Below are 18,681 nucleotides of genomic sequence, written 5' to 3'. Positions count from 1 at the left end.
GCTAGACGACGACGGGGCGACGGGGTTTAGGGGGACATTAACGAGGTTTTCGCTCCAATTAGCCTCGAGTACACGGCGCATTAAGTTTCCACGTAGAGATTCCTGCCAGTTTCTGCAGGTCGTTTTAATATCGAATTCCCTGTCTTTGAACCGGAACTCGTGCCATTTGCGCGGCACTCGTGTTACGGCGAACGAGCCACTATATCGCGCAGATCGTCGTAAGAAAAAGGGTGCGACAAAAGTGGCAGACCAAAGGAGGAGGGACAGAGAGAAGGTGGTTATGTCCGAAAGGGAGCTTTTAGCCTGATTAATGCACTATTTCGGGATGTTTTTTTTTCGGCCTTTCCTCGAGGTGGTAAGCGTCGTCGAGAAGCAAAGAAAGACTCGACGATGCTTTTTCTTCGTTTTCGAGTCGGAGCGGAAGACGGAAACCAGTCTGATTTTGCAGATTTCGCGCGAGTTCTAGCGCCATCGTACACCGCCTCCAGACTATTATCAAAAAGTGTGAGACTGAAAGAAGTAGCGCGGGGTGAAAGGTCGACGAGAAAACGTGTACCGTGGTGCTGCCTGGAGCGTTAAATGGCGCCTCCTCTCTTTCTTTTCTATCTGCCTTTCCTTTTTGTTTCCTCTCTTACTTGCAGGTTCTTTCCCTCTACCTGCTTTTTTTGCCGCCTTTTCTTTACGTGCTTTTATTTTACTTCCTTTGTGACTAGTTATCGTTTGTTTCTCGTACGAATATGCTACGAGCGACACAAGCCTGCCCAGTGAAGCGCGACGCCCGCTCTCTCGTTGCACATGCTCGTGTCCGCCTGCACTTTGCATTTAGCGTTCTCCGGCCGATGCGCGACACGTGTTCATGTATACGTACATCTCTCTGTACATGGCCACGCGTACGTGCACGTACCTATACATTCGGGCTCGTCCGTGTGCATCAACGTTGCACCGCTTCGGGGCTTTCTGGCTGGCGTGCGATTGTATGCACGCGAACGCACCTGTACCATTATTTTCCTTCGTGTCTGGAAAGCTCGCGCAACCAAAAATTCGGCCAGAGAACGGCTCGTTATTGAGCCATTTTCGGTCCAGTCCGTTTACCGAAAAACGTTCTCCAACCGATGAAACTCGTTCGGCGTGAATGACCTCGACAGCTCGTTGCGTTTCGCATAATCGCGTGCGGTTTTCACAGAAAATTCTCGTTCCACTCGCGTACCCTATTCAGTTAGGATTACTTAATGTCTTTTTCCTCTTCACGCTTTGGACCCTTTCTTACTGATAATCCGGGAAACCGATATGGAATCATGAATCGCTGGAAAATTGTTTAGTGGGATGGTACAACTGCTCCATATCGCTCACTTCTCTTCGTCTATAACTAAAATACGACTGCTCCCAAAGAACCTGACCTAATTACGCTATCATCAATCAAACTTGTATTCCTTCCGCTTAACGAGTGCGTTTCTTCCTAGCCACGAACAGTGTCCGATTTTGCTCATTTTCGCGAAGCATTGTAGAAGTACATGGAGCTTCTGAAAAGGACGTGCTGCGTATCACAGTACGCATTCCTCTCGCTGGATGTTACCCTTCGACCGGTTATATGCCGCTGCCTGACAGCTTTTCTTTTATTCAGACGCTTTAGGTACGATTTCTCGTGGCACGTAGTACACGCCGCGCCGCATCGTCTCGCACGTGCGACATTCTTCCATCTGCTTTTCTTTCCTTTCCGATCTTCTTCCTCCTTTCATCCCGACTGGTCGGCCAGTTGCCAGTTTTCACGTGGGTGATGCCTGGAATGCGATACTCGGCGTTCTAGGTCCGTGTGGACGTGAGATGCAAAAGAGGATGCGCGGCCGCGTGGGCGGCCAAGCCCGAGAATTGAAAGAAGGAAAGACAGAAACGACGGGAGGCCGAGTCCAGAGGACAAGACACGGCTGAAATTGCGAGAGAGAGAGAGAGAGAGAGAGAAGGAGGGAATGTAGAAGAAGGAGAGTAGATTACTAGTTGGCCCACCATTGGATTGACTGTGGAAGATGCGGAGGAGGGACGAGGAAGACGTTAGGGGAGAGCTTTGGAATACATTAGCCGAAGGATTTTCATCGGGACTCGGTGTCGCCCGTGTGGACCCGACTGCGTCCCGTTTAAGCGAGGTTTCGCCGAAAACTTCCGGTTTCACGGGATAAAATTGCAGTCAAGTTAGCCCCATCAGGCTGACAAAGTTTCCGAAAGGGCTCGCTAGCAAGAAATCGAATAGAAGTTACTACTCTGCCTGATAAACGAAGTCGAATTTATTGCTCCACCGCTTTCCAGATTTATCCTGATTTATTGTATCGACCCCTTTCTTTCGAGCCCTACTTTTTTCCCTTCCCTTCTACTTATCCTTCTTCTTTTTCTCCCCTTCGACTTCTTTCGGCGTGTATGAACGGCCTTCGAGGCGAGTCAACCGGGGGGAACTATTGTTTCGGGGAAGATTGATTCGATCCTGATTTTCGTACAGAATTCTACCACTTACACCGACAGTTCCTCGAGTTCTTGCTGTATGCAGGAAATAGAGAAAGTTCCTTCTAATCTACCGATCGTTCCGATCTGTTTCACCATGTTAAGCATCGGTTAACGATCCATAACTCAACTTATGCTCGGAAGAACACAAGTTGAGGTGCAAGCAGGTTTCTTCCAAGAATATCGTAACGAATATGATAATAAAATACGGATAATGATAATTTAGCCCTGCAACGATTCTCAAACTCCGCCCTGCGGAACTTCTCAGTGCCTTTTCGCTATGTGCAGCCAAATCTCCGTGTATCCTGAATCCTAACATATTCGCGCATTCACAAGTCGTTCCATGCTCACTATCAATGCTAAAGCTTAAATATCAGTCGATCAATCTCGTCGTTATTCGTGCGAATTTTCACTTGTGAGGTATCGATTAGCAAAAGGGTTAAAAGATTCGTGGCGCGAAGAATTAGCTCCGCTCGATATCGCTTCTCTTAGGATCTCCTTGCGACTTTGCGTGACTTTTCTTCACGGTTATCTATTCGCCGACGATCTGAACGTCAGATCTGCAGAATTCCGTGCGTGAAATATCGCGTGGCCTTGATTATGGATCGTTTGGTAGAGGCACACTAGATTTCCTTGTATTCTTTCGTCTGGACGTGTACTACTCCTGTTCGGCAATCGATCCATGCAATCGTTGGCCAACTATTCCAACATGCGCGCCTATAAGTACTTATATTACCGGACTAGGTTGTTGGCGTGATTGTTGCACGCCCACGATTTACGTAAGAATACCTGTTAATACGGATCCGGCAGGTGATACTCGTTATTGCGTAGTTTGACACAACGACGACCTTTGATGCTGATTGCCAACCTTCGAACAATGCTGGTATATTGTGCAACCATTGTTCGCATTATTAGGTGAAGGATAAGTGTGGAGATTCGAAAGAATACAAGTATCGTGGAAACGTTTTACCATCGCATAATTATCTTTATTTCTTTACCGTTGCGCAATTCTGTTCTGCGTTTCGTTATTCTCCACAGTCTTTATGATTATTTGCTCGCGGTCGTGAAAATTGAAGGAGATCGCACACGCGATGGTTTCACCATCTACCAAACTAACGTTTACTCCAATATGCGCCGCCGATGATTCTGGAAGGCCAGTTTTGCTCGAATTTTAAGGAGGCGCGGAATTAGATGAAACCGCTCGGTTCTCCCCGGCTGGATGATTGGGAAGACATAATGTTACCCGAACGAGCGAAATGAATGAAACGTCTGTGGTTCTCCTACGCGTATCTATTTGTAATTGGAATGCGTAATTTTAGTCGGGCATTGTTCCAGCCTAGCGTAGAGGTTGGATGACGGATGACGCGCGACATCGTCAGGGAAATTGCGTCTTAAATCCTGCAGGTCGGAATTCCTTTCACTGCGAACGTCAGACTACTCGTCCTTCCTTCCCGGTTCCTCTTCACCGTTTCGCCTCTTCCCCGTCAGTCTCATCTTCCTTTCCATTATCTTAATCGCCTCGGTTTATGAGCTTGCTCGCTTTCCTTCAAAAAGACTTTCACCCTTGATGATCTCTCCGCTTGGACTGAAAGTGTCTCCTCTCGTCGAGCGCAATAAAAATTACGCGGCGGTTCGTATAATACGATCAGAGATTTAAATAATAATCGGGTAGCGTTTTCCGCGTCGAATCAGATTCTACGGTGGTTTTCATTGAAAAGCGTTCTCCTCGTTAATCGTCTTGATCGTTTGTATGTTACAATGGTAAATAATTCGAGAGCGGATTGCCGCGGCACGGTTGGTGGCGCGTGCATGGATTATTCGTTGGCGCACGCAAATCTGTTTTTCGACGAAACACAGAAGTACGATGGAGCTAGTAATAAGCTAAAGAGAGACCGAGAATACACGGCGTGTACGCGGCGCTGATTAGCGAAATTCGAATAATTGCGCGATGCTAGAGGCCAATTAACAGGTGACGGAAATTAGCCGGCCTCATTTTATAGCTCATCACGATAATTAGCTTGACTCTTTGCCGTTTCGCTGCATAACCGTTACACGCCGGTTAACATCGTGTTCCGCGTATGTTTCGCGTTTCACCGGGCTATAAAAGAAACCATTTACTGTGGTTCTTAGCGCGACGCGGATCGTCCGGCCGTTTCGACCCGAGCAACACTCGCGGATGACGAAGAGACGCGGAACACGAATTTCAATTTTTATTTAACGACCTCGACTGTTCGTTCCGCTCTGTTCTATTCTTCGTGTATAGTTGTAAACCATGGACCGCCTGGTCTCCGCGTTCCGCGTGTTTCCTCGCTTTCGTATTTATAGACGCGTTTATGTTATTCCGCGAATCATTTCGGTTTGATGAGAAATCGCGATCCAAACAATTGGAAAGCTCGATATTTTTTATTTGCTTCGTACAATTGAGTTCTCTATTATTAGACAAATTCCTTAGATTCACGTTCGTGTTTTGTATCAAATATAGAACAGACTACGTTGTTTTGTTTTGTTGTTCGAATTAATTGCGTGATTCATCACCGGTCTGGCATGCGTCTCGCGACTAGATTTCTGCTATATTTGTACACGCGAAATTCCGATTTTTCTTCTTTTATTTTTTCTTTTTTATATATGTATGCTATCTCCGTCTACGATGGACTCTGTTTATCTTCTTTTGATTTCCTTTCTACCTTTGAGCAGCGTTCTTTGTAGTCATCGATATTCCCTTTTCCCTTCTGATCGGGCCCATATTAATTTTCTTTTCTTTCTCTTTCATCTCACGAAATAATTCTTCCTGCCTTTCACGTAAAAGTCTATTTTCTGTTTGACCAAATTTCGTAATCGTATAAAATTCACAACTTTCTCTATTGTTTTTTTCAATTTCGTTAAAGCTGGCTAACTCGAATGCAGTTAGCGATTCAGTCGGCATCCACGGTAGAAATGCGCGGCTCAAAGGCCGCGAGTTGGCCAATTAGTAGTTTCGCTGGCATAATTTGCGGTCACTGCTTTATTCTCGTCCCGCGAAATTCGCAGACAACTGCGCCGAGTTTATTATCAACGAACGACAGCGCGTATAATAAGCAAGAAAAATGGAACGCACGCCGCGGAACCGGTAACGAGATTCCTGCCGTTTAATTGTAAGTGCAAGTTGGATTCGACCTACGTCTTTCCACCTGTGCCGGACTGGCAGATTACAAGCGGCGCGACGTTACTCTCCGCGGGACACACAGCTCGGAAACCTTTGATCCGTCGTTTTAGAGACAGGAAACGAGGAAGAAGGTTCGGTAAGCTCGTTTCGCCAACAGTAATTTCGAGGTGGACTAAACTTATTTCTAGCGCCAGCTGATTCTCTGCTCCACCTACTCGCGAAATTATAGCCTTTCCCCGTGAATAAAAAGTACTCGAGATTAAAGGGAACAGCCGCGTTTGAATCGCGCGAGTTATTTTCACGATCGCCCGTCAGAGATGTCTTCGGTTGTAATGGTAAAGCTTCCGGATCCATTACAGAGCGACGTTCAAGGTTTATCCTTAAATTTCATCGTGATTAAAGTGGTTCGCGTTAATTGTCTTTTCCCAGAGAGAAATTTCCTTTCCTTCTTTCACGTTATTTTTAAACTTTCCACTGAGTTAGTTAGACATCACTTAAAACTATTAGAGGATCGTTTATCATGTTACTTTGATTTCTTTTTTTACATTTCCCAATTCCTTCTGTCTTTTCATTCAATTATAACAGCTAATTTTGCCAATTTTTCATCACGTAATAATAATAATATTACGTTATATCTCTTTACTTTTAGTTGTGAAATTTACGTGATTTGTGCAAATATCTTTATTTCCGCTTCTCTTTCGTCTTGGCCGTAATTTTCGTTTTATATATCGTACAAGCATACATATTAACGATAATAGTAATATCCAATATAATAACTCAAAATCCGAGCGTATGCTTGTGATACCTCTAATAACTTCTATAAATTTCACCAATGTAATATGATAGTCGCGTGACACCGCAGTGCTAACGAAATTTCAAAATGTTTCGCATAACATATACAACGTGTTCATAAAAGTCTCTATAAATGTCCAAACGCTTTCGTATATCCTATATCAATCTGTTAAGCCTATATCGGTATATTATACGACTTCACGTTTTTGTGTGCATTTCACTCTCTCTCGTAAAAATAGCGATCTAAGCGAAGGGTCGTATATTTGGCCACCAGAACAAGCGTGACACGTTACCGTATTCTTCAGGAACCTGAAAATTAAACACGCCACTAGTAAATTACTCGAACCGGCTGCAATCTGGATCCTTCCTTAAAACATAAATAATCCATGCAGATTAGGGGTAGAGGTATATCCGTTGGTCGGCTGTTCAAGGGGTTAAAGGAAGCAACCGGCTATAAAATAATCCCGGGTAGAAGCTCCGGTGATACTTGGCCCGTGTAAAAGGGAATCGTGTTTCGACCGCGGAAAATAGCGCACCACGGTTAGGTGATTAGCTGAAACACGGCGTCGGCACCTAAAATATACTCGAAGAATATGACCGAACGTCGCATAACGTCGCGTTGGTAAATGTATTTACATAGCGCAAGTCGGTGCACGGACTCGAGTAGCACGGCGATGCACGAGGTAGGTGTACAGTGTACACCATACAATGTTATAGCGTACAGAGACACGAATATAAGGCACGAGCCAGCGCGGCGCGTTTCTCGTCCTCACGAGCATTATAGGTATATCTCCTCGCTGGTGTACTGTGTTTCGCGTGCCTTTCATTTCATTCCTTTACGGTACTTCGTCATGATTTACGGGGTATCCGCATGAAGAGCGATGCTGTCGCATTCTACGCCCCCTGCTTGCTTCTAACGTGCCGTTTCTCCGTGCTTTCTGCCTTTCTCTACCTCGGGTGTTCGTTACCCTCTTGCGCGCCCTGCTGTCTTCTTTGCCGCGAGCCCGTGTCCTGCTTGTAACTTTCTCGTTGCCAGTTGGCTACGGAGAGAAGAAGAAAGCTGCGAACATCGAGGGAGAAAGAAAAGGTGGGGAAGAGCGACTTTGACTCGACCGCGACAACCTCCACGACGTTGGCCTAGGTCGTGGCAATATCGAATTGAAATATGATGCGTAAAAATGTCACAGGCCGCGTGGCTCGCTCGTCAAGAGTTATCGCCCGCCCGAAAATTGCTGATTCTCGAACGCGTTTAAATTGTTAATTCGCGCACGGTCTCAGGCAGCTGTATCGTTCCTGCAAAGAGCGTATACTCTTGTCTTGGCTGGTTCTAGTTAGAAGTTGCATACTTGGGACTTGGTATACTCTTCTTTTAGCGTGTTGTTTGTAGTCCCGCGGAAATTGTTAATTAAGCAACAGCTTTATCGGGCGTTTCTTTTCAACACAGAAGGTCTGAGGGCAGACCTTAATTTGGTCTCTCTACCCTTAAGTGCGCCCGAGTAAAAGCGCCTTAGACTGCTCTTTAATTTGAGGTTTAACTTTTACCGTGTCTGTTGATGAAGTTTCGCCCGACTTGAACGTGTAACTTTATTAAGAGCTCGCGTAGATTGCCGACACGAAATTTTTAGAGTATACGCGGGTCATACTTTCAACTTTACGCCGGTGAACCTTATCTACAGTCTTCCAGTGTGCTTACGAAACATCAAGTATCGTGGAGCACTCGTTTCCCGAATCAATTTCCATCGTTAAGACGCGTGCCAGGAGAAATACCATTGCAGGGGATCGACTCGTTAAATCGGCTTAAAATCAGTTAGGAAAAAGCGGTTTGAAACAGCGTGGCTTATGGAGATCCGTTTCTTACACAACTCTCGCCTGCTGTTTATTTTCCGTTCCCTTTCCGCTGTTTGTTTAGATAAAAACTCGTGCGAGAGCTCGAAAGGTGGCACACGTTCCTAAGGGCTCGTTTTAAACTCGCCTCGTGTTTCCACCCTTTTCAACGTTTATTTATATTTCTCTTTGTACAGCGAACTGTTTCATTTGACGTAACTGTCATTGTCATTTCTTTTTTTTTTACCTCTTTTCTATGTTTTCCCCTCTTTTCTGTTTCTTTTCGTTTCTCTTCGTTCGGTTGGCTTTCGCCGCAGTTTCCCGCGGTCGCTCATGGCCATAAAATTTCGAGTATCGCGTTGTTCCGATACACACGCGCGCTCGCTCGCCTTTCTAGGAACGCGGTCCTGTTTTCTCTGCTTCCAGCCGGTGCCGAGTTCCTTTTTGTCAAGCACGATTCCGCTGTTCCGAGGGCGAACCTCGTGGGATTTAATAAACGACACGTAGCACAGTGATGAAAATAACAGAAAAAGCCCCGGAGGGAGGTATGGGGAGGGAAAGTATTTCCTTGGTTAGCGGCGCGCGACAATTTGTCTCGTAGACCGCGAAGTTTAAAGTGCCACGTGCACGATGCGCGTAAATAAAGCGAACGAAGGCTACATCGTTGCATTGGATAAACTGACTACATTTCCTCCATTTTATTTACCTATTAACAGACTGCTGTTCTATCGTCGACGACAAAGCGAACGTGGTACGAGTCGATATTGTGTTTTCCGTTTTATGTCTGCTTTTAAAATTTTCCTCGGACATCGACATATTCTTCTCGGAGAGTTTAGGATAAAAAGTATGGTTTAGGAAGGAATCGTTTCTCGTACAAACAGCTTGAAATAACGCCAATGTAAGAATCTTAGAATTCTAGATGCTTGCAGTGTATGTTTAGTTATTTATAAAAGTAATCTTATACAATTTTATGTGTTACGATTACTAAAACTACTGACGATTCTCTTTAGTGATATGAGTCTTGTACCAAAATTATGGTAGCTGTAGCCATAAAAATCGTATCTACGTTTGCAACAGACGCTAAACAAATTCTGTCGTCCAAAATCGCAATCCAACCTTCGAAACAGAGTTTGTCCAATTTTTCTTTTTTCTTGAAATGTTTGCTTCCGTTGGCGCGTCGATAACGCTTATCGCTAGGCCAGGAAGGACACGCTCGCCAAACAACGAAATCATGTACTCCTACGCGTAATTACTGTTATCCGACAGCAATTGTGGACGTTTTTGCAATTAGCGGTGGCGATAGAGTAGAAAGAGCAGGAGGAGGAGGAGGTGGTACGCGGCGCGGCACAACGTGCATAAATGCGCAAAGAACGAGCTGGTTCGTGCGAGCTGCTGTAACATATTTGCCCGTTCCTTGTCTCCCTCGTACGGCCTCTTCTCACGATACGTAAAATATAACCGGAGATCCTCTAATACACGTGGCGCGCCTTCTCCAACCCTCTTACGATCGAAACTTCGCTCCACGAAAGATGTGCTAGCCCTCTTGAAACTTGCGAAATTCAGTCGACGTGTATAATAACACGAGCGTGATGATCCTTATCGGTGTAGATGCTCGCCGCCGCATCTCTTCCTCCTTTTTAACCGTTTTGCTCGGAGAACAGACTGGGCGACAGAGGATCGTTATATCTAGCGACGTTTTTCTCTGGCGAGTATGTTCGATCGAATTTAAGCGACAGAATACGCGTGTACCGAGCGGTTGCGATTTATCGCGAGCTATGGCTCGCTGTTTCTCAGCGGTATACGCGAAAATATATAGCTGCGTATAATTAGAGATAACTTGAAGCTTTGTTGTTCTTTGCGCAATGGCAGATGGGACGGGGATGATGGCGATGGGAGTGGTTTGTCAATGGAGTTATTACAGTAGGATGAAAAACGAGTTGAATCTGGAAACAAGGCGTTACTCCCGCAACGTTGGAGTTATTCTGAATCCTGATTAATTACGTACTTCTCTGCATTTCGCTATGCATTAATCACTGGATCAATAGGCCGTAACGATGCGGATGATCACGTTGATGCCCGCGTCTCGATTGCCAATATAATTATCATATCCCTTTATGATACTGATTAATGGACCGTGATGCCATATCGTTTATGAATTCGAGCCGAGATCCGCGTTCCTCTGTTATTTTACAGCGTATCGCGAAAGTAATTGATTGGATGGGCGAGCAATTTCACGCGAGTCTTGGATACGCTTCCGTTCCATTCTGTTACGAATCGCCAGTCGACCATGAATTCCAACGTTGGTCATTTCTATCTATTGGTTTTGGCTTAGCTTAAAAGTTTCGACCTATGATTGCGTTCCTTATCTTTATTCTATAGTTTCCAGCTTTCATTCGCATGTCCTACACGTCGCCCATGCCTCAATCGGACAAAATTTATTTCATTACTCGCCTTGAACCTTTCTAATATTGGATTGGCAACTAAGTGATTGCGGATTTTGTCATTAGGTGGTATTGACAAAATCCGCAATCACTTAGTTGCCAACCCAATATATACCGCATCGTTAACACTTTACCGACTGCTAGCGATTCAACAGCATACGCACGTCCGACCGGCATCTCAGGCGCAGATTCTCCCTGGCGCCGGCTCTGTTTCTGTTTAGACTCTCCAATACCATTCTTTTCGTTCATCGCGAACGGTAAGTTTTTCAAATTGCTATATAAAACTGTGGGAGCTTACGAAGCAACGCAACTGACGCAACTGAGTAAGATACCTTAGTACTAAATAACAAATTACTGCTCAAATAATGAGAAAGATCGTCGGAGTCAAAAAGCCGATTAATCAGCTATCGGTAAAGTGTTAATAAATATACTGTTAAACACCGCCGACTATTAGTTGGTTCCATAAATACAATAACAAAGACGTTTGTATTATTTGAAAGTAATAATTATTACAATAAGTGTTTGATTATGATAATTACATCTTGAACCAAGATCTGTAAGCAGTAGAAATTAACAACTGAGAAACACACGTGCACAGACGAAGTAAACGTCGAGGAGAAAATATGTCATCTGCTGGAGTGTGCAAATATCGACAACGTATAAGTACCAATTTATCGATGGGAAACATCTACAAATTTCAAATTTTTTGTTTTTAAATTCTTTCAATTAATCGATATTATCAGATTTCCTGTTTTTCATATCTTCTAGTTAAATTGAAGCAGTCGTAAAAGATATAGAAAAACCGAAAAAACGTTCGTTGTACAATAAGTTCTTAAAAAGATTTACATAAGCTTCTAAAATTATGGCAATTTCTATGCAACATAAAATTTGTAAGAAAGGTTTTACTGAGTTGATAATAAGATAGATAACGTTAAAATTCCGCTGGACGCAATTTTATTATCCCAGAGAAATAAAGTAGCGAACGTGAAACTTCAATAAGAATTGCTGGAATTGCGAGAGGAAAAAAGGTTGCAATCTATCGTTCACAATGATTTCAGAGGTTGTGTAGTTTACCTTGGATAAACGCAAAAGTCATTTCTTCCCTTTTTGTTTTGCCAAAGGAGCATAGCGAGTGTACTTACTTTCACTGTACTCGCGGTACTACGTAGTACCATCTGTACCCGGCACTCGTTTCCTCTGCTCCCACATTTAGAGTGCTTGGGACGCATATATGCGTCTGGCGAAAGTCATCGTTGTGGACTAAGGACGTATATATGCGTCTGGCGAAAGCCATCGGTGTGGACTAAGGACGCATATATGCGTTTGTCAATTTTTCCGAGCACCTACGCAGAAGTAATACTGTTACGTTTGTATGAGATAAATATAAATGCATTTCAATGTTAATGCCGCGTTCGAAGAAACTGTCTTTTCTTTTTTTTTTTTTTTTTTTTTANTTTTTTTTTTTTTTTTTTTTTTTTATTTAATACTTTGCATTCACAATTTGTCCAATTTGGACATTTGGTAGAATTGAAACTGTCTTTGAGAGAATATTGGTCTACGGACGAACTGTTGAAAAGCAATATTTTCCGCAAAATAATGGCACGAGATCGATACATGGTATTATTACAAATGTTGCACTTTAACGATAATAACACAGTAAATGACGATCCTTTAGCAAAAATACGACCAGTAATCGCACAACTGAATTATTAACTTGTGTTATATTCACTAAATTTAGTTTTCTAGTTTATTGTTTTCTAGTTTACTACCAAAATTCTAGTTTATTGTGAATTCCAATGTTTATAATAAATAATTAATACTAAAATATATTTATATTTCTTGAATCATTCAATCTCGTGCAAAAGAATTACTATAACTTATTACGATTTGCGCTTTGAATAGTCAATCAACAGAGTTCAGTCTAGCGAAAAAGTATTCAGTTCACAGTGATCGTCAGCGCTGGCCGCGCGCCGTCCGTACGGATCGCATAGGCCCCGAGTATTCAGCACTCTGAGGGTTAAATAACAAATTACTGCTCAAATAATGAGAAAGATTGTCAGCGGAAAAAAGCCGATTGATTAATCGGCTATCAGTCGGTAAGCGTCAGCGACGAGAAACCGATTAATAGGCTATCGGTCGGTGAGGTGTTAAGAACCTGTGTCTCATCCCACTTTTCGTCAACGCACCTCTAACGTCAAGTTCTTTTTTCGTATGTTATAGCATCTAATCCGCGGTTTATCCGCGTCACTTGCTATCGTTCGATCACGGAATAATTCTAGGGAATAGCTTGGTCGCAGCTGGAATTACGAAAGATGGAAAGATAGGGTTCGCGAGAAAGGTAAACGGAAGATTCGAATGGGAATTTCGCGATGTTATTACATATCGGCCAAAGAGGTTCGTGCACACGAGTAGATCCACTAATGGATTCGCGTGCCGGCAGTCATTCCACGACTGCCTGTCCCCTAGCTATGGAGTATTTGGTTTTTATTCCGCGTGACACTTTCAGTCGTCGCTCTCGAGCATGCTTCTTCTAATAGATATGCACGGAACTGTCTTATCGTCGTCGTTCTCGCTTAACGATCCTGCAATTACGCATACCATGGATCGATACATCGAGCAGGCCATAATTGCGGCAGTCTGATGACGGAATTACCATCAGTGGCCGAGCTGTTTCATCTGCTTATTAAGATAGCATTAGGATTTCTACGCAAGGCATTTTACGAAGTCTTGAACGTAAGTGGTATTTAATCGGTCTATGTGGAGTTGAAATAAGTTTTGTTACGTATGTATGGTCATTGGGTTGGAATTCGTGTTTACGAAGTACACCCAGGAGGAACATTGTGAAACTCCGTGATAATTTTCCAAATACCATCACGCGACAGTGCACGTGTACAATTTTAAAGCTTGGCAGTGAAATCTCCGATTTGTTTGCTCCCAAAACATCCAAAGTTTTATTGAAATGGACACCGGACACTTGCTAAACGCTTCTCGTTGAAATTAGCCTGATACCGGTGCCATTGCGAGGTAGAGATTCAGCTCGTTCAAACCTCCAGTCGGAGTGTAAACTTGCACCGTTGTATATGCAGATGCAACGTCCGTGGTACTCGGTGCGATATAGTTCCTGGCTTCGATCAATCATCTCTTAGAGAGTCAGTTCCCCAGAATTTATATTATTCGAATAAAGCAGATCGAGTGTAAATTCACTACCCATTACACCCGATCATCATTCATTGGTCGAATATCGAGCGAGGAAGCGAAAGGGACGGGGACAAGGACAGAGGGTGACTCGACGCGACAATATTATCGTTCGTTTTCCGTTGCGCCGACTTGAATCGATTAGATGATTATCGACAGTTTCGACCGTGTCGATGCAGTATATCCAGTATTAACAGGTTTTATTGTGCCGTATTAATTCGTTATTTTATCGTGGGTTAATATTTCATCGGACGTGCCCGTCCTCCGATTATCGAGCGGCGAGACTGTTCCACGCTCGTTATACTCTCCTTTTCTGTTCGATTTTCTCGATGTAAATTTGAACGAATATCGAAAACGAGGAAGTGGTGGCGAACGTTCGAAGGCCGTCTCTTTTCCGTTTGTCTCGAGTTCGACGTCCAAACCGTCGTTCCAACCCCGCCGCGTCGTGCATTCGCATGGAAGAATCAGCCGGGTGAGCGTTGATTTCTCCGGTGGCGGTCGATGTATTTTCGATATTTTATCTGGAGGCTCGCAGGATGGTGGCAAAGGACGGGCTGACATTGTCGACCGAGACTGCCTCCAGGGAATAAATTGGAACCGTCTTCGGTGTCGCGTCATGCCATTTATTGTCATTTGTTCGATACCAACAACCCCTGTTTGCCTTGCCGCGTCGCTCGATGCCATCCATTGTCGATTGCTTTCGAATCTCCGTGTGGAATACGCCGATCGTTCGTTTAATGGTCCCCCTCCTGGCTCGGTCTCGTCGCGGAACGGTGCTCGGCTTTTTCTTCCTTTTAACTCTCCCCCTGTCCCTCCTTCTCCCGTTCCTCGCAAACGATCGGACAACCATGGACGCTTTTTAGCAATTTTTTCCTTTATTTTTCGCGGGAATCCCGCGAACCCGTTCTCCTTCTTTTTCCCTTTTTCTTCTTCTCTCTCTCATTTTTTTCTTTTTTCGAACATCGATTAAATCGTTCGTATTGGCCGAAGGTTCTTTGAAGTGGGCGCGATTCGACGATCCTCGCTAGAAAGCACAAAGAAACGATGATAACGATCTAGCTTTTGTTGGGAACTTTCACAGAGTAAAAGAAACATGTGCCTTCCTGCTCGGTTTCAGTCAACTCCCACCCCCCGACCGCCTCGTATCGCTTTAATGAAAAAGAAGAACGAGCCCCGTTCTTGCTCGAATTGATGCGCCCTTTCGTGCCTCGTCGGAAAAGAAAAAGAAAGGGAAGAAAAAAAGGAAAACGAAGATAAGAGAGAGAGAGACAGAGAGAGAAAACTAGAGAAAGCGTGTCTCGCATTCTTCCAGACAATGAAAGGGAAGAAGATCGCGGAGCAAGAAACGTCTTTCACCGTCGTTTAATGGACGAGACACTGGCGTCATTCGACCCGGTTGCTCGCAAAAAGGCGCGTCCCTATTTCTCCCCTGCTCGATTTCCCTCGTCGAACGCGTCTCGCCAAACGGCAAACGTCTGCCGTTTCTAATCGTGACGACCGCAAAACCGTCGTTGCCTTCCATAGCCAGGACCGAGGGTTATGAATATTAAACCGGCTTTTCGCGGTTCGATGAATATTGATATCGACCATTCGCGCGTCACATAAACATCCGAAATGATCGGTCGCCTCGTCGAGTAAAAAGTCTCGCGAACTCCTCCTTTCGTTCACGGTTCTCCTCCGTTCCTCTACCTCATCCAGTTTCGCTCTTCTTTCGATACTTTAGCGCTCGAATGTCCATCAATAATTGCGAAAGAGCTTCCGTCGTGTACGTCGTATGCATCGTAACGTCGCGGTGCACCTTTCATCCGTCGCGTAAAGTTTAATGGAATCTGTCTGTGATATTTGGCGAATCGATGCTCCGGTCGTATAAATAGCTGCATTTACGATCGTAGGTGAATTTTGTGCGGCGTCATTGTATTTATGGTTGTTCGTGCTTAGGACTTTTGGGTGAAACTCACGTCGGCTAGGAATTTTATTTTATTAGTAACGATAATGAACAGTCTGTCAACCACTGGAAAAACTTGCAAATAAAATATATAGCGCACGTTGCTGACATTCGCAAACTTCAACGATAACTTGTCTTTCCTTTTTGCCATGAACACTTCTTTCAACCGTAAAATAATGATGGGAACTTAATTCCATTTCTTTGGACTACGATTTCATCGTTAATGGAAAAGATATCCTGATGATAGAATCTTGGTTTTTCTTATTTTCGTACTTGTCTGTCTTCGTGAATTCCCGATTGCACGAGACAGCCGCGAAAAGTTACTGCATCGCTGATTACGCGAATCGCAGAAAAATTAAAGCGTCCCCGAATAGAACCGAGAACGGACGAGATGCCGATCAGCGAAGAAAGCTGTGGGGTGAAAACGAGGTGTGTCTGCTTCTCATCGACGAACAAAGCACGACTCATCCATCGCACGGATTACATACTATGCCGAAGCGCGATTGCTTGGCTCCGCTCATGTATCCTCTCTCGTGTTCTCCAGATTCGCATCCGCTCGTTTTTCGTCTCTTCCCTTCCTACGAACTTTGTGCTTCTGGTTATCTTTTCTTGCCTCTATCTGCTATCTTCTTCAGCATCTTGTTCTTCGTCCGTAATAGTTTGTATTTACATAAAACAATAGATTACAACTTGCTCGTTAATTTGTCTGTATTTTTTTACCCTCTTCTTTATTTCTTATCACACGGTAGCCAAACTTTGACAAGTGTTATTTTTCAAGGTACGCGATTATAATTGCTGACCAAGGTTCCTGTGTTCCCAGTAAATCAACCTGCTGAATTCTTCAAAATTTCCTCGATCTTGCGATATACTCTTAACTTTTGCCTAACTTAATATTTCACCTCGATCTTGGTGAATATTTTACCGAACGTTAAATATAAACCACGACTGCTAGCTAGTATGCAGCTGCATTTAGCTCTCGAACGCGTTCAACTTTCTAAAGCCTTAATTCTCCTAGCAAAGAATACTTGTGTATCCCAGAATCGTTTTAGAGCGGCAAGATTATTCGATCTAAGAAGAACCGAGAGTCGATGCTTTTCGTTGTATTTGCCGACTTTGTATTCCCCGAAGTTTCTTTTCCCGCGCTGTTACCGTCGAGAATATGCAAAATAGACTGCCAGGGAAAAATCGCGAGAATTCAGACCAAGGTGCTACGATGTTTAAGATTTCTTTGTTGCGTTACAAACCTCACGCGAATCGTTTTCTGATTCTATCGCCGCAAACGTCGAAACCTGCTGGGCAGGATTTACATAATTTGAAAAAATTAGTGGAAACCGCCTGATCTATCTATCTGATCTGGAATCTATACCCGGGTTCATAAATATTAGAGCATAATTATAGCTAATTATATCTAATTAAACTATACATAATTATAGTATTTTTTAATATAAATTCTCACATGTGTCATGTCGCGTGAGATGGTCCGTGCGACGTCCCTCATGGCCTGGCCGCCAAGGTCCACGCTCCGTTATACAGACCCTCAATGAACCTAAGGAATCACCATAAACAGAATCTTTTTAACTTAATCTATAATCCTGTAAGTATTTTCGGTTTATGGATGGTCCTTAGAACAGTCTTTACAGTTCAGTCAATATTACTGCACCAAGCCGAAAATTGCCAAGTCACCTACGGATCAATCAACATCTCGGATTGCTTCTACTACATTACTACATTCAACTGCAAGGGGGGAGTTGTTCTACTACGACAGAACAGTCAGCGTCTCTCTATCGGGTCTTCACTCGTCAAACATTCGTCTACGACACTTACATCTTAAGAGACGGCGTAACTCTTTCTTGTACTAAGTTGTTGGAAATATAGATTTTATAACCTGTTAATCGCAGTGTTATACCACATCAACCACCTCTATTATCCCAAAAGAAATAAGAGGACCGACCTGTTCATGATGTCGATTATTATAATCGTAATTAATTATAATTATTATAATCGTCGATTATTATAATCGCGTCTCCCCGCGACTGGTAGAAAATGCAGGATGAAATATTTTACATAATTTGCACAAATTTACATAATACACAATTTATAGTAATTTATAATTTTTTATATAAAATCTTTATCGCACGGTGTTTATCGAGACGAATTCTTCTCGATCGTCCCTTTGTTTGGGAACGGTGAGCAAAATAGAGTCATAAAAAAATTCTCGATGTTTGTCAGAGGATGAGGACATTTCCTTCCCGACCGACTATTTCTGGAATTAGAATGGTTCGAGAGCCTAAGGGCTAAGTTCGTAACACGACGGCAGATATAACAATCGCGCTCTGTTGCTTGCCGCTCTGACGAGAAGGAGACAGACGCGCGGGGTGAGACCGAGGTCCGGCCAGGCCATTGTTTCTGGGCCGCAGCTAATTTCCGTTTCCGTTGCTCTATGACTTCCGTGCATCGCACGCTACCGTTCCCTGCAGCCTACTCGATTGTTATTGATGTCGCTTCTACAGGGATCAAAGAGATCTTTGACGTGTTACTCGGACTGGATCTACCAATTTCATCCGGTTCGATGGTGCTTCTAAACGAGAAATTGTCTTGAGAATTCGGCTCGTTTCTTCTCCGGTGTTAACTCTTTCACGTTTCATGTTGCATGTATGCAATAGCGTCCTTCAGAAAGTTATTAACTAAGTACAATAGAATTCTGTATATGCGGTCTTGTCAGGCAGACAAATAGTTTATGTAATTGGAGTTCATATAATAGGAATCCACTCAACTATGGTTTGTCTTTCATATAGATAGAAGTTCACGTTCATATGAGTGGATTCAACCAACAGGAGTTCGTTTAATCTATTTTG

The 18,681-nt window shown here is 43.7% G+C and overlaps 1 protein-coding gene across 4 annotated transcripts in view; it reads left to right on the top strand.

The window, feature by feature from the left end:
• Positions 1-18,681, top strand: part of LOC122571301 (beta-1-syntrophin) — a 364,855-nt gene that overhangs the window by 11,487 nt on the left and 334,687 nt on the right. The window lies entirely within an intron of this gene.

This window comes from Bombus pyrosoma, linkage group LG10, assembly GCF_014825855.1.
Source record: "Bombus pyrosoma isolate SC7728 linkage group LG10, ASM1482585v1, whole genome shotgun sequence".
Taxonomy (NCBI): domain Eukaryota; kingdom Metazoa; phylum Arthropoda; class Insecta; order Hymenoptera; family Apidae; genus Bombus; species Bombus pyrosoma.
This window is presented reverse-complemented; position numbering and strand designations above follow the sequence as displayed.